Below are 26,180 nucleotides of genomic sequence, written 5' to 3' on the forward strand. Positions count from 1 at the left end.
TAAAAATAAATAAAAAATAGTTCTGTCACCCACAACTTCATTCATCATACATAGCATATAAAGTCAGAAATGAAAAGCCCCCACTCTGGATTCATGTGTCTCACATACATTAATAATACACACAGCGGAAGGCACATGACATTTTTAGTGTCATGCCAGTTCTTCTTCTTGACTCCAGCAATTAGACTGCTGGAATAACCATAGCTCGCCATGACATATTCACCCAGGAGATGATGCATGGCCATGGGCTAGTTTCATATTTAGCACAGGCCAAATCTTACAGATTCAAAAAGTTATTATGTTAAGACTTTGAGCCGTGCTTGCAAAACAAATGCAGTACATGTTTTAAAGAGGTTGTCCAGTGCATAAAGATTGATGGCCTATCCTCAGGATAGGCCATCAATATTTGAGTGGTCGGTATCTGCCGGCCGGGACCCCCACCAATAAGCTGTCTTTAACGGGCCACAGCGCTCATAGAGCGCTGCTTCCTCTTCATTTCCCTTACTGCTATCACAGTGAATCACCGACACGATTGTAGCGGCGGTTCAAAGTATTACAGTCTGTTGACTTCAATGGGAGAAGATTGTAATACTGTGAACCGCCACTACTGCTGTGTTGGCAATTCATAATGTGAGCAGTAAGTGGAATGAAGGGGCAGCAGCGCCCTTCAAAACAGCTGATCGGCGGGTGTCCCGGGAGTCAGACCCCGACCGATCAGATATTGATGGCCTATCCTGAGGATAGGCCATCAATTTTTAGGGACTGGACAACTCCTTTAATATTGCAAGTTTCATCTAAATTATTATCAAATTTGGTCAAATTTGTATCAAAATCACCATCTTAAATAAAACTCTTCATGTATTGTCGTCTGGTGCTTCCGTTTAGTACTACATTAAGGAGCTTTGTAAGGGAGAGTAGCTATGTAATGGCACATCTATTTATCCATACAGTGGTACAGTAGGGCCCCATAGCAGTCTATAGTCGCCGGATTACGGCTCTGTACAACTCGATGGCTGTGCCTTGAAGCCGTTTTATTTCTTAATCAATTATTACATGAATTCCTATGTTAGGCAGCTTAGTGATAGTGGCTCAGTTATTGGCACTATTGCCTTGCAGTCCTGGGGTCGTGGGTATGAATCTAAACTGAGGCAATATGCATTAAGTTTGCATATATTCTCCCTTTACTTGTGTACTGGGTGCTCCAATTTCCTCCCACATACAAAAGAAACAGCACCACACCTGTTCATTCAAGTGAATCGGGCTGAGTTGCAATACCAGGCACAACCCATGGATAAGTATGGCGCTGTTTTTGGAAAAGCAGACCCATTTTTTTTTCAACTCTTACATAACCACTTTATCTCTTGATCTCATAAACATTACACCACCTCATTGTGACATATTTTTATCTTCCATAGTTTACAAGAAATCACAGGCATGCATTAAATATAAACATTTTACATGTTTCCCAGTTTGTAGTGAAAGCGAATTAGAAGTGACACGAGAATTCTTCCTTCTTTCTTTAAAAGATATCTCCGCAAATCTTCCTTCATTGTAGATGTAAAGTTTTGACATTGCGACGGTACTTTCTACACTGCCTCTGACCCTCTTGTACTTGAAATCCACAGGATATTTTGTTCTAACAGTGACAGATGCAAGTATGACACATATGGCCGAATCTGCCACGTTTCATTATGAGATTGAACACAATGACACAACTCATGCAACTAGAATCCGTTCATGTTTATCTGAGAAATGATGGCTGCGGTTACAGTGTATTCATTTAGAAACAGTCAGGAGCCTGTCTGAGTATTCATCGGCTCCTCTCAACAAACAAAATCGAATGAACTACCATCAGTCAGATGAAAGCTTCGAGGGGTCTCTGGGGAATAATTTTTTTTCTTTAAGGAATGATAGTGGTCTCTTTGATTTATTATGGAAGTATTTGGAAAAGACATGCAATATAGGCACAAGTGTTTTTCAGACAGATCACACAGCAAAATGTATGCAGGGATAGTCCCTATCTGATTCTACAATACACCAGAGAATGTTAATATGACCTTCACTGAACACAATAAAGAGAGGAGCACAATAATATATGACGCAGCGTTTCATGCTTTCTCAACATTTAGCTCCCAACAGAGGATATATTCTTAAATCAATACAATCCTTGAAATCTGAGGAAGAACATCTCTAATGTTTCATTTTAGATATAAATGTTTCCATTTCACAATGTAATCTAAGGCAGCGGTGTACACGTATTTTTCACTTATGTCCATTCTTTAATAAGATTTTGCTCTAAATTGGATTTTCTCTTCCGCTAGACTTCACTTCATATAGACAAGATGGATTTTTAATATACTCCATCTATATATTCTTATACTTACCTCATTATCTATCTATCTATCTATCTATCTATCTATCTATCTATCTATCTATCTATCTATCTATCTATCTATCTATCTATCTATCTATCTCATATCTATCTATCTATCTATCTATCTATCTATCTATCTATCTATCTATCTATCTATCTATCTATCTATCTATCTATCTATCTATCTATCTATCTTCAATAAAGTGCATGTAAGTGCAATCAAATATGTTCATAATTCAGAGTATCTAGAATAAAAACATTTTTTTTAGTTACAAATAATATAATAGCACCAGAAAACCCAAGAGGGTGTAAATACTTTGATACACCGTTAAGTCAGGCACAAAGAAAGCAGTATAACCACAGGGCAAAGCCCCCTATGTCACAGCCCAACCTTGAAATCTACAGTCTATGTATCCACTGTAACTCTTTACGTTTTAAGAGGCGTTCCCTATCTCTATCCCTTCTCAGAGGGAGTACATGGTCAATAATGCTAAATTTGAATTGACGCTCAGTATGATGAAAATCCGTGAAATGTTTTGGAACCATGAGGTCCATTCTCTGTTTCCTTATTGTACTGCATGTTGGTTGAGACAAATCTTAAGTTCAATAGCCTTCTCACCGACAGAGTAGACCACAAATCAATAAATATCTAACATACTTACTGTCACAATTGATGTGGTATTCTACATCAGAGTGTACAAACTTGTACCCTTTTTCAATAAGATCGCAGTTCACGCATCTAAAGCATGGAAGACAGCACTTACCCATTTGTCCATAATGCTACTACATAATATCCATACTAAGCTAAGGTTTGGTAGAGAGGTGTATTAATATAATAGACATATTACTTTTATAAATATATGTAAATAATATTTCTAGTGTATTTTGGCATCGCCATGTGAAATTTGAATAATTTGAATAATTGGAATAATTATTGCCTTGAATAAAGAAGTAAAATATCAGGAATATCAGAAAAAAGAAAAAGGAATAATGTAAATTTTTGTCACTTGGTAATTATTATTTCCTTATACTAAAAGATTAATTTTAACCCCTTAGTTAGTTGCTGTTCTGTACTAACGGCCAGGGATGGAATAAAACTCCCTCTACTGACATGTCTCCCCCAGTCGTCTAAATGTTGCAGCTCCCTTGTTTATACTGATAACTTGTGCCTAACAAATATCCCCAGGACTGTCCAGTATTAATGCCTGATATATTTTATATTCACAGACAAAAAGGCAATGCAGTGTCGGAATAAGGTGTCTATGGCCCACAAGTAAAATTGATTTTGAGAGCCCACACAACAGCGACATCAAATATTACCTAAACCCCGTCGCTAATTCTGGTTGCTGTATTCTCCATATACTTAAATGGAAAGGTGGCTGCATTTAGCTACGTTTTCACTGAAGAATTTGAAGAAAATGTCAGGTGGAAATTGGTGGACAGAGGTACAGTAGGACTCTGTGAGGGGGCTCTGTTAGGAGAGGGAGGACAAGTGCAGGTAGCAGGGGCTCTATGGGGGCAAGAGTCAGAAGGTACAAGGAGCTCTGTGAGGGGTCGGGGACATTAGGACAAGACAAAAGGACGTAGGGCCCATTTAGGTAAGGGGGCACAGGCAATGGGAGGGGTACTGTGGGGGGGGGGGACAGGGGACAGTGGAAAGGTGAGGCAAAGGCTCAGAAGATGCCTCTGTGAGGGTGGCAGGGACATGGATGACAAAAGGTAGGGGTAGTCTGGGGGGGCAGGGGACAGGAAGATAGAAGGGGCTGGGCGTATGTTTGGGCAGGGGACAAAGAAAGTAACAGAGGCTTTTTGATGAGAGAGGGGACAGAAGGTAGAAGGCATACAGTAGGGAAAAGCCGGTTGGGGTGCAGAAAGTGGTGAAGGCTCTGTGGAAGGCAAGGAGGGGTACAAGGTAAAAGGCAGGCAGAGGCTTTCTACCTGATGATGGCCTGGGGAGAGGAGATACTGGCCAGCCTAGATGTCATCTCATCCAGCCTATGCGTCCAAAATTAAAGTAGGTAGTTTGATAAATAAAGTACCCATCGGCTGGCTGAAATGCTGTACACAGCTCCTGTGGGGGGCGAGGGCCCACTCCCGGCTCAGGGGCCCACCTGTGGTTTCACCTGGCTCCCGGATGGGTCGGTCCGAGCCTGATGCAATGTTCTTTTAAAATGCTTAGTAGTTAAAAAGAAAAGAAAGTTACCTAATGGAACTAAAAGTTGCTAAACGGTGAAGAAACATATACATATTCTGTATCCCCATACTTGTAACAACTGTACAATATGGTCATTGTGTGAACAGTAAACAGAGTAAAACCAATGGCTGAATTGCTCTTTTAATTCATATTCCATGATAAACAATGGATATAAATTAAGTGCTAACTTATACATGCCCCAAATATATGGCTAAAACACCCTAAAACAAATAAAAAAACAACGCATCTAAAAGCTATGTAATCTCAAAAACAAAAAGTTATGGTTGTTGGAATATGGGGAGACATAAACGAAAAATAATTTTAGCCAATATTGACTGTCCTTAATGGGTTAATTAAATTTTAAATTGTTAAATGTAGCTCACATTATGAAATTCAGAGTTTTGTCTTTTTGATGACATTATGCCCGAGAATTTTCTAGGTTATAACTTTGTTAGAAACTGAATATTATATTAGGTTTTAGTTTTATTTGAATTTCAGCACCATGGACAGTAAAGGGATGAAACAGAAAAAAAATCACTGTAGGACTTTACTCCTCAACTACTCTCCACACACATTTATATCATCGCTAAACGTGTGTCTCGCATTACATAGTATTTCAGTCATGGTATTTTTCATATTCCTCTATTCTGCATATTTACAAACCCGTTAATGCTCTGTTCATATCTGTATTGGAGGCTCTATCGCTGATCCCGTCAGATGTAGTGCTTTTCTTCTCGTCAAAGTGACGGACAACACAAATAAGTCAACATTGCCCGTTTGGCACTAGTGGTATCTGTCTTATGACGGATCTGGCACCAAACCCTGGTTTCACATTTGTGTCTGTTTTGCCTGCTGCACAGAATAACATTGGGGCCCAACTGCATAACACCAAAGAGCAGCCAAAAAAATGAGACTGCGGGACATCTGCACTGATTCATTATATACATACATATATATATATATATATATATATATATATATATATATATATACATATATATATATATATATATATATATATATATATATATATATATATATATATATATATATATATATATATATATCAAAGAAAAGTCTATAAGCAGCACTCAGCAAAAAAAATGTGAATTTATTCACCCAACACAGCAACGTTTCACTTCTTCCATGGAAGCATTTTCAAGCAATCAATAAAAACGTTACGTTATTAAACATTAGTATGATATGTATGATTCTGTGCTGGGTCTTTCAGCTATAGCTGCTATCATATTCTGATGATATCCCTACATTACTGGCAAGTTTGCCAATTTCTATTATGGCGTGGCTTAAAGCTCTGCACCGCAATGCGTCTGCGCGGAACTTCTGTCCCTCTACGTTGACAGAGTCGGGTCAGCGGCTGCGCCTGTGTGCATCGTCATAGCATCTTGAGACACACGTGTTAGTATTAGCCAATAGACGGCGATTGCTGAGGCATGCGCAGTACGGCGACGATGGCGCCAAAATGTTTATTTTTTTGTTATTTACATCTCGTGGACAGATTTTCCTTGTTCATCCAGATTGGTGAGTGCCAGCTTCTGTGTATTGTACTGTGATTGCTGATTAATATGTAATTAATATGTTTCACTACTATGTACACTTATATTTCACTTGTCAGAATTGTGACTCTTTATATTTAAATGTCAGTGATTGACTCATGCACTTTTGCACTGTATGTTTTGTTACACTGCTATAAAATATCGTATTTTTTCATACATTGTATAATTGCTACGATTCATAACACCTGTTAATTGAGCTATGGCTCGGTCTATATATGTCAATGTGTGGTTTTTATTGATTGCTTAAAAATGCTTCCATGGAGGAAGTGAAACTTTGCTGTGTTGGGTGAATAAATTCAAATTTTTTTGCTGAGTGCTGCTTCTACACTCTTTTCTTTGATACATGCATGAGGAGCACGTCACTCCTTGATTTTTGAAGCTACCACCAACCATTTCTTGGTTATCTACACAGTGCTGCTCCTATTTCTTGTACTATTAGATATATATATATATATATATATATATATATATATAAAAATATATATATATATACATCTATATATATATATATATATATATATATATATATATATATATAATTTTTTTATTTCTTTACTCTGAAATATTGACATTTTCTTACAGTCACATGTTTTACAACTGATCACAGATTACCTTAAAAGAATATTCCAGTTAACCATGTCAATTGCTTTGTAGCATAAAAAGGCAATTAAAAAGCAAAAGTAAATAGCTTAAAGGGCTCTACTGTTTAGTTATAGCTTTCAATTGAATGAATCCATAGTGGCACACATGGTACATTTAACCCATTTATAGCCATTTATAGCCTTGACATACTTAACTTATTGATAGGTACAGTTTTGGGATCGGAGGGAATTGTTGATGTGAATAAAGGATTTGTAATATAAATGTCTTTTAATGTAAGTACTCAATAGCAGCTTCACAGTATTACAAGTACACTGTATGTATTTTCTCTTAAAGAGCAAGTAAAGCCTAAAGCCTCTATCAGCATGGTGATTTAGGGTCTTCCTGCGTACATGTGTATTACCTCCTAGGGCTCAGTTTTCCAACCATGGTTAAAGAATAACTAGCAAGTTAATTGGCTTTACATGAAATTAGAATATTTTGCCTGTTGTAATGAAATAAAATTGTACCTACTGAGCACAGACTGACTTGTGTAAATGTCTGTTTTCGCTGTTATAATTAATATCATTGTTATCATCACTACTATAATTATTATATTACTACAGCTCTATTTCTGAAATAACAACAATATATATATATATATATATATATATATATATATATATGTATACACTGTATATCTTACAATATGATTAGCACTCTCATATTCTTATATTTATTAACCCAAAACACTGTGATAGTACAATGAGAAATTTACAGGGAATCTGTATTTATTTTCTTATTGTACATCTTTTATTCTATGTTCTTTACATGATTATTACACAGCCATTTTGCCGGAGCTATTTCTCTTAGCTGTTGACAGTAATTTCAGAGATTTAATTTATAGCAGGAACCTAGACATAAGAAGGCCTCATGTACACGACCGTAGCAATATGCACAGGCTGTGATTACGGCATGGACGGCCCAAGGAGTGTCATCCACGAGCCATCCGCAATCATGGACCGTGTACACACAAGATCTGCATTGACTTTAAGAAGCCCGAACCGCAAATACGGCCCATAAAATGACTTGTCCTTGTAATGACGGGGTAGGGAGACAGACAGGTGAGCCCAAATCTACCCACCACTCAGTCCCTGCCTACCTGCAACGACCCGTCCTAGGCGACGGGGTACAACTGGGCGACGGTCCCTACGCTCAGTAAGTGCACGACAGACAAACAGACAAGGGTACACAGAAGCTAGGGAAACGGGGCAGCTGCCCACGGAGACACCGTGAGCAACGAGAGTAGTGAACGAGCCAAGTCAAACCAGGAGTGCACGAGGTACAAAACGCTGAGCAGGAGAGTGGTCAGTAAGCCAAGGTCAATAACAAGCAGAGGATCAGTAGTTCAAGCAGCAGCAGCAGAGCCTGGAAACAAGCAGAGCAGAATCACAGGCAAAGGAGGAACAGGAAAGGCAGGTATAAATAGACAGTGGACGGGAGCTAGCTCCGTCTGGCCATGCTGTGATAGGCTCTCCCACTCCTAAGCCTGCCATCCTGAGTGGTGGAAGATTGAGTCAGTCTCACAGACATAGGAGCAGGTGCAGACTGATTACCTACGGGCGTCGACACAGAAGCTGTGTCTGGCAGATCCTTTGTAGTACCCCCCCTTTTATGAGGGGCCACCGAACCCTTTCTAGGTGGACCTGGTTTATTGGGGAAACGAAGGTGGAACCTCCTGAGCAATACCCCAGCGTGAACATCCCGGGCGGGTACCCAAGTGCTCTCCTCAGGCCCGTATTCTCTCCAATGGACCAGGTACTGGAGGGAGCCTTGGACCATCCTGCTGTCCACAATCTTGGCCACCTCGAATTCTACCCCCTCAGGCATGAGAACAGGGATCAGAGTTTTCCTCGAGGGAGCCAAGGACGGGGAGCAGAGTTTAAGGAGGGAGGCATGAAACACGTTGTGTACTCGAAAAGACGGGGGCAACTCCAGTCGGAAAGAGACAGGGTTAAGGACTTCAATGACCTTGTACGGCCCTATAAACCGGCGAGCAAACTTCTTGGACGGGACATTAAGGCGAAATTTTTTTGAAGATAGCCACACCAGATCCCCGACCACAAACAAGGGGTTAGCAGAACGTCTTCTATCTGCCTGAGTTTTTATATCCTCAGGGACGCCTCTAGGTTCTTCTGAACCTGGGCCCAGACTGTGCACAGTTCCTGATGAACGACATCTACCTCGGGATTGTTGGAACTACCAGGTGAAGCGGAGGAGCACCGTGGATTAAACCCAAAATTACAGGAAAAGGGGGAGACCCCTGACGAGTTACTGACCCGGTTATTAAGGGAAAATTCGGCGAGGGGAATGAATGAGACCCAATCATGTTGACAGTCAGAGATAAAGCACCTTAAATATTTTTCTAGAGACTGATTAGTCCTCTCCGTTTGGCCATTAGTTTCAGGATGGAAAGCAGAGGAGAAGGACAGATCAATCTCCAACTTTTTACAGAAGGCTCTCCAAAACAATGAAACAAATTGTACCCCTCTATCAGAAACAATATTGACAGGAACCCCATGGAGATGCAGGATGTGTTTGACAAACAAGGTAGCTAAGGTCTTAGCATTGGGTAGTTTCTTGAGGGGCACAAAGTGGCACATCTTACTGAAGCGGTCTACTACAACCCACACCACCGACTTGCCTTGAGATGGAGGCAAATCGGTGATAAAATTCATGGAGATATGGGTCCAAGGTCTCTGGGGAATGGGCAAAGAACATAGTAAGCCCGCTGGTCGGGACCTGGGAGTCTTGGACCTAGCACAAACCTCACAAGCGGCGACGTAGGCCTTAACGTCTTTAAGCAACCCAGGCCACCAGTAGTTTCTGGCAATGAGGTGCTTGGTACCCAGGATGCCTGGATGACCAGGTAGTGCAGAGTCATGATTTTTCCTAAGTACCCTTAGTCGGAATTGCAGGGGAACAAACAGCTTGTTCTCAGGAAGGTTCCCGGAAGCTGAACCTTGATCAGCCGCAATTTCGGAGACTAAATCAGAATCAATAGAGGAAATTATTATACCTGGAGGCAAAACACAAGCAGGATCTTCCTCCGAAGGAGGGCTGGCCATGAAGCTACGCGACAGTGCATCAGCCTTAATATTTTTAGACCCAGCCCTATAGTTGACCAAAAAGTTGAATCTGGTAAAAAATAACGCCCATCGAGCTTGTCTCGGGTTTAGCCTACGGGCAGATTCTAAGAAAACCAGATTCTTGTGGTCAGTAAGGACCGTTACCTGGTGCCTAGCCCTCTGCAGGAAGTGGCGCCACTCTTCAAATGCCCATTTAATGGCTAAGAGTTCGCGGTTGCCAATATCATAGTTACTCTCAGTGGGCGAAAACTTCCTGGAGAAGTAGGCACAGGGACGGAGATGGGTGAGGGACTTGGTACCCTGGGACAAGACAGCACGCACTCCCACCTCGGAGGCGTCAACCTCCACGATGAATGGCTCCATTTGGTTGGGCTGAACCAGCACTGGGGCCGAGATAAAGCACTTCTTAAGGACCTCAAAAGCCTGGACAGCCTCAGGAGGCCAGTGGAGGAGATCAGCACCTTTGCGAGTGAGATCCGTAAGAGGCTTAGCGATGACCGAGAAGTTAGCAATAAATCTCCTGTAATAATTAGCGAACCCCAGGAAGCACTGTAACGCCTTCAGGGAGGCAGGTTGGACCCATTCCGCCACAGCCTGGACCTTGGCGGGGTCCATGCGGAATTCATGAGGAGTGAGGATTTGACCCAAAAATGGTATCTCCTGCATCCCAAACACACATTTTTCGGTCTTTGCAAACAGTTTGTTTTCCCGAAGGGCTTGGAGCACCTATCTGACATACTCAATGTGGGAGGACCAGTCCTTGGAAAACACAAGTATGTCATCAAGGTACACTACAAGAAACACCCCCAGGTAGTCTCTTAAAATCTAATTTATGAAATTCTGGAAGACCGCTGGAGCATTACACAACCCAAAGGGCATGACGAGGTATTCGAAATGACCTTCGGGCGTGTTAAACGCAGTCTTCCACTCATCCCCCTCTTTGATGCGGATAAGCTTATATGCCCCCCGTAGATCAAACTTAGAGAACCTTTGGGCCCCCTGAACCTGATTGAAGAGATGAGGAATCAAAGGAAGGGGGTACTGGTTCCTTACAGTGACCTTATTCAAGTTCCGGTAGTCAATGCACGGCCTAAGACCACCATCCTTCTTCCCTACGAAGAAGAAGCCAGCACCTACCGGAGAAGTAGAGGGGCGAATGTAACCCTTGGCCAGGCATTCCTGGATATACTCTCTCATGGCTTCACGTTCGAGACAAGAGAGATTAAATATCCTACCCTTAGGGAGCTTAGCTCCTGGTACCAAATCGATTGCGCAATCGTATTCTCTATGAGGAGGTAACACTTCGGAGGCTTCTTTAGAGAAAACATCAGCGAAGTCCTGCACAAACTCAGGTAGCGTGTTCACCACCTCAGGGGGAGAAATAGAATTAACAGCAAAACATGACGTCAAGCATTCATTACCCCATTTGGTAAGCTCCCCAGTATTCCAGTCAAACGTGGGATTATGCAACTGCAACCAGGGAAGGCCTAAAACCAAATCGGACGATAATCCCTGCATCAACAGTACAGAGCACTGCTCCAAATGCATGGAGCCAACAAGGAGTTCAAAAACAGGGGTATGCTGTGTAAAATAACCATTAGCAAGAGGAGTGGAGTCGATACCCACTACCGGGACAGGTTTAGGCAAATCAATCAATGGCATAGCTAGAGACATAGCAAATTCCACAGACATAATATTAGCAGAAGACCCTGAATCCACGAAGGCACTGCCGGTAGCAGACCTACCACCAAAAGAGACCTGAAAGGGAAGCAAGATTTTATTAGGTTTCATATTTATGGGAAATACCTGTGCGCCCAAGTGACCTCCCCGATGATCACTTAGGCGCGGAAGTTTTCCAGCTGCTTATTCTTATGCCTAGGACAGTTGTTCACTTGATGCTTGTCATCCCCAAAGTAGAAGCAGAGACCATTCTTCATGCGGAACTCTCTACGTTGTTGGGGGGACACGGAGGCCCCGAGTTGCATAGGTACATCCGAGTTTTCCGTGGAAGAACGAAGCAACGGAACCTCGGGAGACATCGTGGGGGAGTCAGAGGAGAAGGCACAAAAACATTCAAGTCGTCGTTCCCTGAGACGTCGGTCAAGTCATACCGCTAAAGCCATAACCTGATCTAGGGAGTCAGAAGAGGGATAGCTAACTAGCAGGTCTTTCAGGGCGTTCGACAGACCCAATCTAAACTGGCACCTCAAGGCAGGGTCATTCCACCGAGAAGCTACACACCACTTCCTAAAGTCAGAACAATATTCCTCAACAGGTCTCTTACCCTGACGTAAGGTCACCAGCTGACTCTCGGCAAAGGCAGTCTTGTCAGTCTCGTCATAAATGAGCCCGAGAGCAGAAAAGAAAAGATCAACGGAGGAAAGTTCAGGGGCGTCAGGAGCCAAGGAGAAGGCCCATTCTTGGGGCCCGTCCTGGAGCCGGGACATAATTATACCCACCCGCTGGCTCTCAGAACCTGAGGAGTGGGGCTTTAAGCGAAAATAGAGCCTACAACTCTCCCGAAAGGAGAAAAAAGTCTTCCGGTCCCCTGAGAACCGGTCAGGCAACTTGAGGTGGGGTTCAAGAGGTGAGGTGGGGGGCACTACCAGGGTAGCATCATGCAGGTTGTCCCTCTGAGCCAGGGCTTGGACCTGTAGGTAGAGGCCCTGCATTTGCTGAACCAGGTTTTCAAGGGGGTCCATAGTTGTGTCAGGGACCAGGGTAGACTAGGTATATGGGCCTGTGATTATGTAATGACGGGGTAGGGAGACAGACAGGTGAGCCCTAATCTACCCGCCACTCAGTCCCTGCCTACTTGCAACGACCCGTCCTAGGCGACGGGGTACAACTGGGCGACGGTCCCTACACTCAGTAAGTGCACGACAGACAAACAGACAAGGGTACACAGAAGCTAGGGAAACGGGGCAGCTGCCCACGGAGACACCGTGAGCAACGAGAGTAGCGAACGAGCCGAGTCAAACCAGGAGTGCACGAGGTACAAAACGCTGAGCAGGAGAGTGGTCAGTAAGCCAAGGTCAATAACAAGCAGAGGATCAGTAGTTCAAGCAGCAGCAGAGCCAGGACCAAGCAGAGCAGAATCACAGGCAAAGGATGAACAGGAAAGGCAGGTATATATAGACAGTGGGCGGGAGCTAGCTCCGTCTGGCCAGGCTGTGATAGGCTCTCCCACTCCTAAGCCTGCCATCCTGAGTGGTGGAAGATGGAGTCAGTCTCACAGACATAGGAGCAGGTGCAGACTGATTACCCACGGGCGTCGACACAGAAGCTGTGTCTGGCAGATCCTTTACAGTCCTATTTTTTTGCGGTTTGACTTCTAAGACGATGCACGGACCATGGAAAACCCGGTCGTGTGCATTAGCCCATAGGAGAAGGTGTCCTATACTATCCTTAGTTTCGGCTCCGCAATTGAAGATAGTATGCGGACTGTAATGCTCGGTCATGTGCATGAGGCCTTGTACTTTTATATAGGAGTGTTGTGGGCATGCTCTGTGACATGTTCAGAGGTCATGATGCAGGAAGGAATTGAGCTGTCTCCATGACCTTTTGTCAATGTTGTTATCCTGTGTTATCTGCCCCCCGATTTATAACAGAGATGTTCCCTCTGATGACTGCTCACTCTGTCCCCAGTGTACACAGCATAAACTGAAAAGTAATTTCTATAAATCAATGCCAGCTTCTTGGAATAGCTTAGTGACCAGTGCGAAAACGGTAATATTTCACAATATAGATATATTAACAGGGGTGTAGCTATAGGGGGTGCAAAGGTAGCAGTCACACCAGGGCCCTGGTGCCGGAGGGAGCCCAAATACCTCTCTGCCACATAAGAGGACACTAGTATTATAAATGACACATGGTACAGACTCAGAAGCTTCAAGTTATGCCTCTTTATTTTAATATAAAAAGTAAGATGAAAATAAAAAAACAAAACTTTTTATTTAAAATATAAATCTGTAATTAAAGTGTTCATATGTTTATAGATGAGGAAAATATGTCTAAATCTTCAACCTATTCCACTTATTTTTTGTTAAATAGACTACATATAGTTGTATCTTGTCACCCCAAGAAGTCTCAGTTCTCATATAAATATACTAGTAGTGTTTTCCTTAAAGCGGCTCTGTCACCAGATTTTGCAACCCCTATCTCCTATTGCAGCAGATCGGCGCTGCAATGTAGTTAAGAGTAACGTTTTTTTTTGTTTTTTTTAAACTAGCATTTTTGGCCAAGTTATGACCATTTTTATATTTATGTAAATGAGGCTTTCTAAAGTACAACTGGGCGTGTTTAAAGTTAAAGTACAACTGGGCGTGTATTGTGTTCGTTACATCTGGGCGTTTTTACTTCTTTTACTAGCTGGGCGTTGTGTATAGAAGTATCATCCACTTCTCTTCACAACGCCCAGCTTCTGGCAGTGCAGACACAGCGTGTTCTCGAGAGATCACGCTGTGACGTCACTCACTTCCTGCCCCAGGTCCTGCATCGTGTCGGACGAGCGAGGACACATCGGCACCAGAGGCTACAGTTGATTCTGCAACAGCATCAGCGTTTGCAGGTAAGTCGATGTAGCTACTTACCTGCAAACGCCAATGCTGCTGCAGAATCAAATGTAGCCTCTGGTGCCGATGTGTCCTCGCTCGTCCGACACGATGCAGGACCTGGGGCAGGAAGTGAGTGACGTCACAGCGTGATCTCTCGAGAACACGCTGTGTCTGCACTGCCAGAAGCGGGGCGTTGTGAAGAGAAGTGGATGATACTTCTATACACAACGCCCAGCTAGTAAAAGAAGTAAACACACCCAGATGTACATACACAATACACCCCCAGTTGTACTTGAACTTTAAACACGCCCAGTTGTACTTTAGAAAGCCGGGACTTCCGGCCGAAATACGTTCCGTCCATTACGGACGTAACATGGTCGTGTGAACCCAGCCTAATACCTCAGAAAAGTATGAAGACCAATACCTCACTATAATATAAAAACGAGTATCTTACAATAGTATGAAGACTAAGGGCATGGTCACACGTGGCGTATTTCTGCAGACACTGTCCGCATCAATGCCGCATATAATCTGCGTTTCAGATTCCTTTGCGCCTTTGCCTAAAATGTGCAGTAAATTGCTGCAGATTAGCCGTTGCGTATTCAGGTGAAGAGTTCATCCTACTCTCTTTTAAAACATTCCATCTCAGTCTGGCTATAGACCTCGAAACACATAGGTCCAGCCAGAATGATGAAATATCCTGTTCGTGAAAGCAATCCGCTCCGCAACACACATTACATCTGCGGATTAGATTGCGTAATTTTGAAACTCCATTGAAGTCAATGGAGAAATTCCGCAACAAGTACGCATCAAGTCCGCAACAGCCAGTGTATGCTGCGGACACCAAATTCCGCACCGCAGCCTATGGTCCACAGCGGAGTTTTCCCGCCACGTCTGCACGAACATAACTAAAAAGGTGTGGAAACCAATGGAGAAACTGTCCGCAGCGGAATTCCACAGCAATTTACGCCACGTCTGGCCGTGCCCTAATTCCTCAGTATAATATGAAAACTAATATCTCACAGTAATAATAAATAAATATTAAAGACTAATACCTCACAATAATATAAAGACTAATACCTCACAATAATATAAAGACTCAGGCCCCATGCACACGACCGTGCCCGCAATCACGGCCCCCGATTGCGGGCACGGCCGGCCGCTGACTGACAGACGCATTTTCGGGCCGTGCTCCCATACAAAGTATGGGAGCACGGCCCGCAAAATGCGAAAGAACAGACATGTTCCATAATTCCCGGAACATTTCCACGGCACTGACACCCTTCCGTAGTGCTACGGAAAGGTGTCAGTGTTCAATGAAAGTGAATGGCTCCGTTTTTGCGGACCGCAATTGCGGACCGCAAAAACGGAAGTTTTTTGCTGTCGTGTGCATGGGGCCTTATACCTCACAATAATATAAAGACTAATACCTCACTATAATATAAAGACTAATACCTCACTATAATATAAAGACTAATACCTCACAATAATATAAAGACTAATACCTCACAATAATATAAAGACTAATACCTCACAATAATATAAAGACTAATACCTCACAATAATATAAAGACTAATGCCTCACAATAATATAAAGACTAATACCTCACAATAATATAAAGACTAATACCTCACTATAATATAAAGACTAATACCTCACAATAATATAAAGACTAATACCTCGCAATAATATAAAGACTAATACCTCACAATTATATAAAGACTAATACCTCACAATAATATAAAGACTAATACCTCGCTATAATATAAAGACTAATACCTCACAATTATATAAAGACTAATACCTCGCTATAATATAAAGACTAATACCTCACAATAATATAAAGACTAATACCTCGCTATAATATAAAGACTAATACCTCACAATTATATAACGACTAATACCTCGCTATAATATAAAGACTAATACCTCACAATTATATAAAGACTAATACCTCACTATAATATAAAGACTAATACCTCACAATAATATAAAGACTAATACTTCACTATAATATAAAGACTAATACCTCACAATAATATAAAGACTAATACCTCACTATAATACAATCACTAAAATATCCCAATAATATGATATTAATATGATATTATCCTCATAATATAATAAATACTTACACCTCACTAAAATATAAACATCAATACGTCACTATCATATAAACTCTCTATAATATGAATGCTAATAACTCTCAATAATATAAACACTAAGGGGGAATTAAGTAACATTTTTGCGCTATTTTTTTTCTTGAAAAATTGTGACTTAAGTGCTGTTTCCATCGCTCACGCCAATTTAAAAAGAAACGGGAGGTGCTTTCCAGAAGGGGCACATCCATTTGTGGCCTGACCCATTTACTATCATTTACACCATAAAATGAAAAACCAAAGATTTCACTCTTTGGAGCACAGACAGATAAAGATGCAACATATTTATTATCTCCTTAATGACATGTCACGTACTGGTGCGCGGCAGCCGTTAAGGGGAAGTATGGCGCGGGCTCATGGGCTGAGCTCACTCCATACACAGCGGGTGATGGCTGTGTTATACAGCAGACGCCTCACTGCAACGGGTGGAATCAAATGTGCGCACCATCTACACCGCATTCCAAATTATTATGCAAATGTTATTTTTCACTGATTTTCCTAAATAGTCGATGCAAATGACAGTCAGTATAATCTTCAAGCCATCAACCGTTGGAGTATAATGCAAATTTTATTGAACAAATCTCCTAATGATAACAGATTTTTTTTTAGAAGTAAAAAACTAAAAATGCACTGTTTCAAATTATTATGCACAACAGAGATCAAAAATTTTAAAGGTTGTAAAGAGAACTAAAATGGTAATTTGTTGAATTTGCAGCATCAGGAGGTCATATTTACGGAAATCAAAAGCTCTTTCAATAAAAAAAAACTTAACAGGCCAAGTTACATGTTAACATAGGACCCCTTCCTTGATATCAGCTTCACAATTCTTGCATCCATTATATTTGTGAGTATTTGGACAGTTTCTGCTTGAATATCTTTGCAGGATGTCAGAATAACCTCTCAGAGCTTCTGTTTTGATGTGAACTGCCTCCCACCCTCATAGATATTTTGCTTGAGGATGCTCCAAAGGTTCTCTCCTTCTATGCTCATAGCAGCCAATGACACAGAGGTATTCTTTGCAGCATGAGATGGTGCATTGTCATGCATGAAGATAATTTTGCTACGGAAGGCACGGTTCTTCTTTTTGTACCACTGAACAAAGTGGTCAATCATAAACTCTATGTACTTTGCAGAGGTCATTTTCACACCGTCAGGGACCCTAAAGGGGCCTACCAGCTCTTCCCCATGATTCCAGCCCAAAACATGACTCCGCCACCTCCTTGCTGACGTCGCAGCCTTGTTGGGACCTGGTGGCCATTCACCAACCATCCACTACTCCATCCATCTGGACCATCCAGGGTTGCACAGCACTCATCAGTAAACAACACGGTTTGAAAATTAGTCCTCATGTATTTCTGAGCCCATTGCAACCGTTTCTGCTTGTGAGCATTGTTTAGGGGTGGCCGAATAATAGCTTTATGCACACTTGCAAACCTCTGGAGGATCCTACACCTTGAGGTTCGCGGGACTCCAGAGGCACCAGTGGCTTCAAATACCTGTTTGCTGCTTTGCAATGGCATTTTAGCAGCTGCTCTCCTAATCCTATTAATTTGTCTGACAGAAACCTTCCTCATTATGCCTTTATCTGAACGAACCCGTCTGTGCTCTGAATCAGCCACAAATCTTTTCACAGTACGATGATCACGCTTAAGTTTTCTTGAAATATCCAATGTTTTCATACCTTGTCCAAGGTATTGCACTATTTCACGTTTTTCGGCAGCAGAGAGATCCTTTTTCTTTCCCAAAAAGAAGAACCGTGCCTTCCATAGCAAAATTAACTTCATGCATGACAATGCACCATCTCATGCTGCAAAGAATACTTCTGTGTCATTGGCTGCTATGGGTATAAAATTAGAGAAACTCATGGTGTGGCCCCCATGTTCCCCTGGCCTGAACCCTATTGAGAACCTTTGGAGCATCCTCAAGCAAAATATCTATGAGGGTGGGAGGCAGTTCACATCAAAACAGAAGCTCTGGGAGGTTATTCTGACATCCTGCAAAGATATTCAAGCAGAAACTGTCCAAATACACACAAATTCAATGGATGCAAGAATTGTGAAGGTGATATCAAAGAAGGGGTCCTATGTTAACATGTAACTTGGCCTGTTAAGTTTTTTTTTTTATTGAAAGAGCTTTTGATTTCTGTAAATATGACCTCCTGATGCTGCAAATTCAACAAATTACCATTTTTGTTCTCTTTACAACCTTTAAAATGTTTTGATCTCTGTTGTGCATAATAATTTGAAACAGTGCATTTTGAGTTTTTTACTTCTAAAAAAAAAATCTGTTATCATTAGGAGATTTGTTCAATAAAATGTGCATTATACTCCAACGGTTGATTGCTTGAAAATTATACTGACTGTCATTTGCATCGACTATTTAGGAAAATCAGCGAAAAATAACATTTGCATAATAATTTGGAATGCAGTGTATTAACAAGTGGTTTAAACTCCTATGTCCACTGCAAGAATATCAGTTAGAGGAGTGAATGTAGCCAAAGCTAAGATCTCTAAAATCCTAAAAGGTCCTTAGGAATTGGCTCCTGCAGATGATGAGCGATATTCTGGATGAAATTCACAGGGATGATTTGCTAAAGTCATTTAGATCCATCTCACTAGCATCTGACTTCCTCTATGATGCCATTGATCAGTCTTCCAGATTAGCAGCTAGATCTATGACCTTCTCCACTGCCGCCTTAAGCTATGGCAGGCGGATAATTCGTCCAAAAACACGCCGCTCTGTGCCATGAAATATCAGCCGGGTTGGCTTTTTGGGTCACAACTGGACGACCTCATGGAAAACTTGTCCGATAAAAAAGGCAAGTCTCTTCCAGTCCTATCTAAGTACAGATGAAAAAAACCAAGGAGAGGATCTGTTCCTCCTACTTTTCGTCCTCTAAAACAGAAAGCAAAGCTCCTGGGCCTTCCCAAGGCCATAGATATGCTAGGCGCAAATCTCTGGGGCAGAGATAAGCCTCCTCTTCCAACAAGTGTGACTTATGACAACACAGGATGTCATGGAGTTTGTGGGACTTTCTGTCACGGGGCAGAAGGGGGCGGTGTGAACCCATCTTGTCACCAAGAGATTTGACTTGGGGCTAATCCAGGGAGTGGAGTCTAAGAGAACCCCTGGTCTTCACCCTTTAACCCCTATACAGGGATATGGACTCCGCTGCGGGGGAACACCAGGTCGCTACCGCCAGAGTAGTCCCCCTTGGTGACAGCCAACGTAACAGGTGTATCATGGTCTGGTATGGAAAAAGTTCAGGGCAGGCGGCTAGGTACGTCATGGGTTTTGTAACAAAAGGTCAGGGCAGACGGCAGCTATGGATGGTCAAAAGTGCAGACAGAGGTCAATAGTCAGGATAGCAGGTACTCAGGGAACACTTGGTGTACCAAGTTGTTCTGGCAATGAGTCCAGAGAGGGAAGGGCTTTTATCCCCAAGGTCAGCTAGCAAAATCTAATTTTGGCTCACTAGGACCCAGTGTAGAGCATTGGCGGCGTGGGCAGCTGCCAAACTCTGAGTGAAGAGCAGAGGAGCGGTGCTGACCAAGAGGAAGAAGACGCCAGGAACAGGTAAGTATAAAATGCCGTTGACAAGGAGCAGAGGTCATGACACAGATTTTCCCCTTAGGGGAAGGCTTTACATTTTCTTCCATCAGTGGCAAGCTCAAATTCACGACGTGTGGAGCTTAGATATAATAGTACATGGCTACTCTATGGATTTTGCCAAGAGACAAGTTTTGCATTATAATAGACCTCAGCAATGTTCCCTCTAATTCTTGGCAGCTCCTGAGCGGGGCAGTTAGGGAGCAGGGCAAGTCTCCATCAATGGTGGGCGATCTGATGACCAAACATAATACAGTAAACGCTGATATAGCGACTAAATAAGAGAAGAAGAAAACTTATTTTAAATTTGATATAATTACTTTTTTAAATACTATAATATATAAGTCCGCAGTAAAATAGACAGTTATAAACACCAATTATAGGCATCAATGAAAGAATCCCTCATTACACCACTGCCCTTCTAGATAGCGCCACACAGACCCCTGTAGATAGTGCCACACAGACCCCCTGTAGATAGTGCCACACAGACCCCCTGTATATAGCGCCACACCCCCTCCCTGTAGATAACGCCACACAGACCCCCTGTAGATAGCGCCACACAGACCCCCTGTAGATAGCGCCACATCCCCTCCCTGTAGATACTGCCACACACAGCCCCCCTGTAGATAGCATCACAAAGACCCCTGTAGATAGCACCACACAGACCCCCCTCTAGATAGTGCCACACAGCACTCCTGTAGATAGTGCCACACAGAACCCACTGTAGATATTGCCACACAGACCCCCCTGTAGATATTGCCACACAGACCCCCCTGTAGATAGCGAAATGCAGCCCCCTGTATATAATGCCATTCAGCCCCCTCGTATATACTGCCACACAGCAATCCCCCTCCCCTTGTTTATACTTCCACACAGCAATCCCCTCTCCACTTGTATATACTGCCACACAGCAATCCCCCCCCTCCCCTTGTATATACTGGCACACAGCAATCCCTCTCCCCTTGTATATACTGCCACACAGCCCCCCTCCCCTTCTATATACTGCCACACAGCCCCCCTCCCCTTGTATATACTGCAACACAGCCCCCCTCCCCTTGTATATACTGCCACACAGCCCCCTTCCCTTTGTATATAGTGCCACACAACAATCCCCCCTTGTGTATAGTGCTACACTGCCCCCCTCTCACCTTGTATATACTGCTACACAGTCCCCCTTCCCATTGTATATAGTGCTACACAGAAATCCCACCCCTTTGTATATTACCACACAGCAATCCCCCCCCTGTATATTAGATTGTAGTTTCCTTGCCCAGCTCCCGCGACAGACGGAGCGCTACACTGTCTCTCGGGTGGGACGCATGCGCAGACTGGCGTGATGTGACGTCATCAAGCCAGCCTGCGCAGGGAGTCTTCCCAGTGTGCACTCCGTGTTTCCGTTTCCGAGCGTCAAGCATGGTACTGTCCAGGGCGCTGAAAGAGCATGGTTGTTCAGCGCTAGTCACTGTACAGGGTGCTGAAAGAGTTAATGGGCTGCACTGATCGGCGGTAACTCTTTCAGCACCCTGGACAGTGACTAGCGCTGAAGAATTACCATGCTCGGCGCTCGCAAAATACAATTATAATGAAATAAAAAATAAAAAAATCAGTTCATACTTACCCAGAACTCCCTGCTTTTTCCACCTGTTCGACCTCCTGGGATGAAGTTTCATCCCATGTCACCGCTGCAGCCAATTACAGGCTGTAGTGGCGGTCACATGGGATAAAAGTCATAACAGAAGGCCGGACTGGATGACGTCAGAAGGCCGGCCTCCTGGGATGACACTTCATCCAATGTGACCGCCTCTGCAGCCAATCACAGGATGCGGCGGCCACATGGACTGCCGCGTCATACAGGAAGGTCGGACTGGAGGAAGAAGAGGGACTCGTCACCAAGACAACGACCGGGGTACGTATGAACTGCTTTTTATTTTATTTTTATCAGCAGCCTCTTCTCTCTATCAGTGCTGGATAGAGAGAAGTGGCTGCCGATTAGTGTAATATCTCTAATGTACTTCTGCCCGCCCATCCGTTGCTAGGCAACGGCTCCGTTACACACGGACGGCACACGGATGCCTTCCGTGTGCCTTCAGTTTTTTTGACGGCCCCATTGACTTGCATGAGCCTCACGGTCACGGAATCTCGGACAAAAGTAGGACATGCTCTACTTTTGTCGGAATGGAGCAACGGGACCGTCAAAAAAACTGAAGTGTGCATAGCCCCATTGAAATGAATGGGTCAGGGTGCTAGCCATCAAAAAATCGGCTATCACCCTGAAGGAAAAGACTGAAGTGGGCATGAAGCCTAATACCTCACCAATACCACTATAAATCACTGTAAAGGTGTGCAGAGTACAGTTACACAGGACAAATCATTGACAGATACACACTGCCCAGAGTAACTAGCTAGGGTTTATAGCTGATCGCCATTTTCTGGGGTCAAGAAAGAATTTTTCCCCTGTGATATTTATTGGCCACAAAGTGTCCAGGGTTTTTGCCTTCTTCTGGATCAACAGCTTTAGGTATAGGGATGTCACTCACATTAATAAAATATACAAATAAAACACAAATAAAATAAATATTTTTAAATATAAATCCTCTTGTGTCCTTATTTCTCAGCATGTGGTGGAGTTCAATATTCTTTAAAGGGAATGTGTTGCCAGCAAAACATGTTTTGTTTTTTTTAAATTAAACATTTAGTGTATAGGTGTTTAAACATTGTTCAAATTTTTTTTATTTTTTTCACGAGTCAGGAAATATTATAAATTAGATTCTAATTTATAATATTTTCCATTGCTGGTCACTAGATGGAGCTATTCCCAAAATTGCAGCATTGCATGTGGTAAAGCAACCACATTGCTTTTTGCTGCAAAATTGGGAAAAAAGCACTCGCTCTAGTGAGCTCTGAGAATCCCCCCCTCCTTTATCCTGGCTAGTGCCGGGATAAACGAGGGGATTGAACGGTCTAACCTCCTACACTGTGTGTCGCCATTTTTTGAGCTAACACACAGTATAGTAGGTTTACATACAGTAGTAAACACACACAAACACGAACATACATAGAAATCTCTTACCTGCTCCTGCCGCCGCGGCTCCCTCCGGCCCGTCCGCTCCGTCTGCTGCCGCTGGTCCAAGTGCACAAGTCCGGAAGCCGCGACCGGAAGTAGTAATCTTACTGTCCGGCCGCGACTTCCGGTCCACAGGAAAATGGCGCCGGACGGCGCGCATTTCAAATTGGACTGTGTGGGAGCGGCGCATGCGCAGTTCCCACACAGACGGCGTACACAGAAGTGGATGGGACGGGACCCGTTCGCAGTCCCTATGGGACTGTGGCTGCCGTATTCCATGTCTGTATGTGTCGTTAATCGACACATACAGAAATGGAAAAAAAATGGCAGCCCCCATAAGGAAGAAAAAGTGAAAAAATAGAAAAAAGTAAGACACAAACACACAAATAAATAAAAACGTTTTTAATAATACACTAACATTAAACTGACATGAAAAATAATTTTGTGGTGACACTGTTCCTTTAAGGCTAAGTCCATTCACTTGTTATATGCGGATTTTGCGGCAGATTTGCCATGGATTTCACTCTTTGCATTAAAAACGGTGAAATCTGCGGTTAAATTATGCTGCATTTCCGCTACAAAATGGGCATACTGCAGAGTTTACAATCCGCAGCGTGCTCTTTTTTCTGCACAGATTTTTTTCATTACATGTACGGTAGATGGGGTTTAGAAAAAAAACCTTCTACATTTATTGTACTGCAAATTTCTGCGGAGTAGCGGTGCAGATTTCTCAATTACGCCTTGTGTGAATACACCCTTAGGGAGGCATCTTTATTTACATTAGAATTCTAATCATGTTGAATTCTATCTGCCTATGATACATTCATCACGGCTGTTGTCACGAAGGTCTCAGCCAGCCAGGCAATATTCCTTAAAATAAAGAAGCCTATGAAAGCCATTATTGCTGTGGGAAGCTGAGGGTGGCTGCTCATTTTCCATGCAGATACATATGAGCTATTACACAGCATCCATTCAAGTTAATAGGTATCCATGTCCAGTAAGGCTGGGTTCACTTAAATTCCGCTGCGGACACTCCGCAGCGTTAATCCGCAGCGGAGCCGTTTCTCCATTGCCTTCCACTTCTATTTAGAAGTGTTCGTTTAGACGAGGCGTAAAATTCCGCTGCGGAGCATAGGCTGCAGAGCGGAATTTGGTGTCCGCAGCATGCTCTGTCTGTTGCGGAGCAGTGGCGGACTGGTTGCGGACTCATGGCGGAATTTCTCCATTGACTTCAATGGAGATTCTAATTTCCGCAATGAAGTCCGCAGCTGTCATGCACATGTTATGTGTGCTGCGGATGCGTTTTGCTTTTTTAACTTGACATTTCTTCATTCTGGCTGGACCTATGTATTTCTAGGTCTACAGCCAGACTGAGGAAGTCAATGGGGCTCCCGTAATGACGGGAGCGTTGCTAGGAGACGTCAGTAAATAGTCACTCTCCAGGGTGCTGAAAGAGTTAAGCGATCGGCAGTAACTGTTTCTGCACCCGGGACAGTGACTACCGATCCCAATATACAGCTACCTGTAAAAAAAATTGAAGTTCATACTTACCGAGAACTCCCTGCTTCTGTCTCCAGTCCGGCCTCCCAGGATGACGTTTCAGTCTAAGTGACGGCTGCAGCCAATCACAGGCCAATAACAGGCTGCAGCGGTCACATGGACTGCCGCGTCATCCAGGGAGGTCGGGCTGAATGCCGAAGGAGGGACGCGTCACCAAGACAACGGCCGGTAAGTATGAATTTCTTTGACTTTCACAAGGGAAAGTGCTGTCCCTTCTCTCTATCCTGCACTGATAGGGAGAAGGGAAGTACTTTTACCGCAGTCCGCAGCAGCTAGTCCGCATCAATTTACTGCACATTTTGTGCAGATCCGCAGCAGAATCTGCAACGCAGATTCTGTGCGGCATTGATGCGGACAGTTGCGGAGGAAATCCGCCACGTGTGGCCATGCCCTAATACATAATTGCATTCAGTCTTTGCAGCAACTCTCAGCTGTGGCAGCAAATGGGCCCCAGAGCCGCAGCATATCTATCCACAGTTACTGTAGTAATTGTGGACAATGTAGTAGTCTACACGAACCCCTCTTACAACAGTAAAATCTCCATATACTAACTCTCTGTGCTCTTGACTCAGGTTCTCTTTGGCTTCACGCACAGGATGTTGTAAGCGCAGCTCGCATAGCGTCGTGACGGTGAATATATTTAAGTCTATCATGTGTGATACTGTCTGCTCAGTCCATGAATCTAAGCCTATTATGTGTGATACTGACTGCTGGGGCTCCGTATCTAAGCCTATAATGCGTTAGGCCTCATGCGCACGAACGTATTTTTTTCCTCCCGTAAATACTGGCGTAAATACGGGTCCTTGGTCACACGTATTCGACCCGTATTGCACCAGTATTTACGGACCTGTACCTGTAAATACGGGTCCGGTGTGACCAGTATTCCACCCGTATTTACGGGCACGTTTTCACTGCAAAATTGCACTGCACTAATCGGCAGCCCCTTCTCTCTATCAGTGCAGGATAGAGAGAAGGGGCAACCCTTTCCGTAGTAAAAGTAAAAGAAATTCATAGTTACCCGGCCGTTGTCTTGGTGACGGCGTCCCTCTTTCGACATCCAGCCCGACCTGTCTGGATGACGCGGCAGTCCATTTGACCACTTCAGCCTGTGATTGGCCTGTGATTGGCTGCAGCAGTCACATGGGCTGAAACGTCATCCTGTGAGGCTGGACTGGAGGAAGAAGAAGGGAGTTCTGGGTAAGTATGAACTTCTATTTTTTTTACACGTTGATCTATATTGTGATCGGTAGTCACTGTCCAGGGTGCTGAAAGAGTTACTGCCGATCGTTTAACTCTTTCAGCACCCTGGACAGTGACTATCCCCTGACGTCTAGCAACGCTCCCGTAATTACGGGTGCACA

The 26,180-nt window shown here is 43.4% G+C and overlaps 1 protein-coding gene across 1 annotated transcript in view; it reads right to left on the bottom strand.

The window, feature by feature from the left end:
- Nucleotides 1-26,180, bottom strand: part of GLRA2 (glycine receptor alpha 2) — a 227,473-nt gene that overhangs the window by 131,075 nt on the left and 70,218 nt on the right. The gene's annotated exons all lie outside the window — the stretch shown is intronic.

The sequence above is a fragment of the Rhinoderma darwinii genome, chromosome 2, assembly GCF_050947455.1.
Source record: "Rhinoderma darwinii isolate aRhiDar2 chromosome 2, aRhiDar2.hap1, whole genome shotgun sequence".
NCBI lineage: Eukaryota > Metazoa > Chordata > Amphibia > Anura > Rhinodermatidae > Rhinoderma > Rhinoderma darwinii.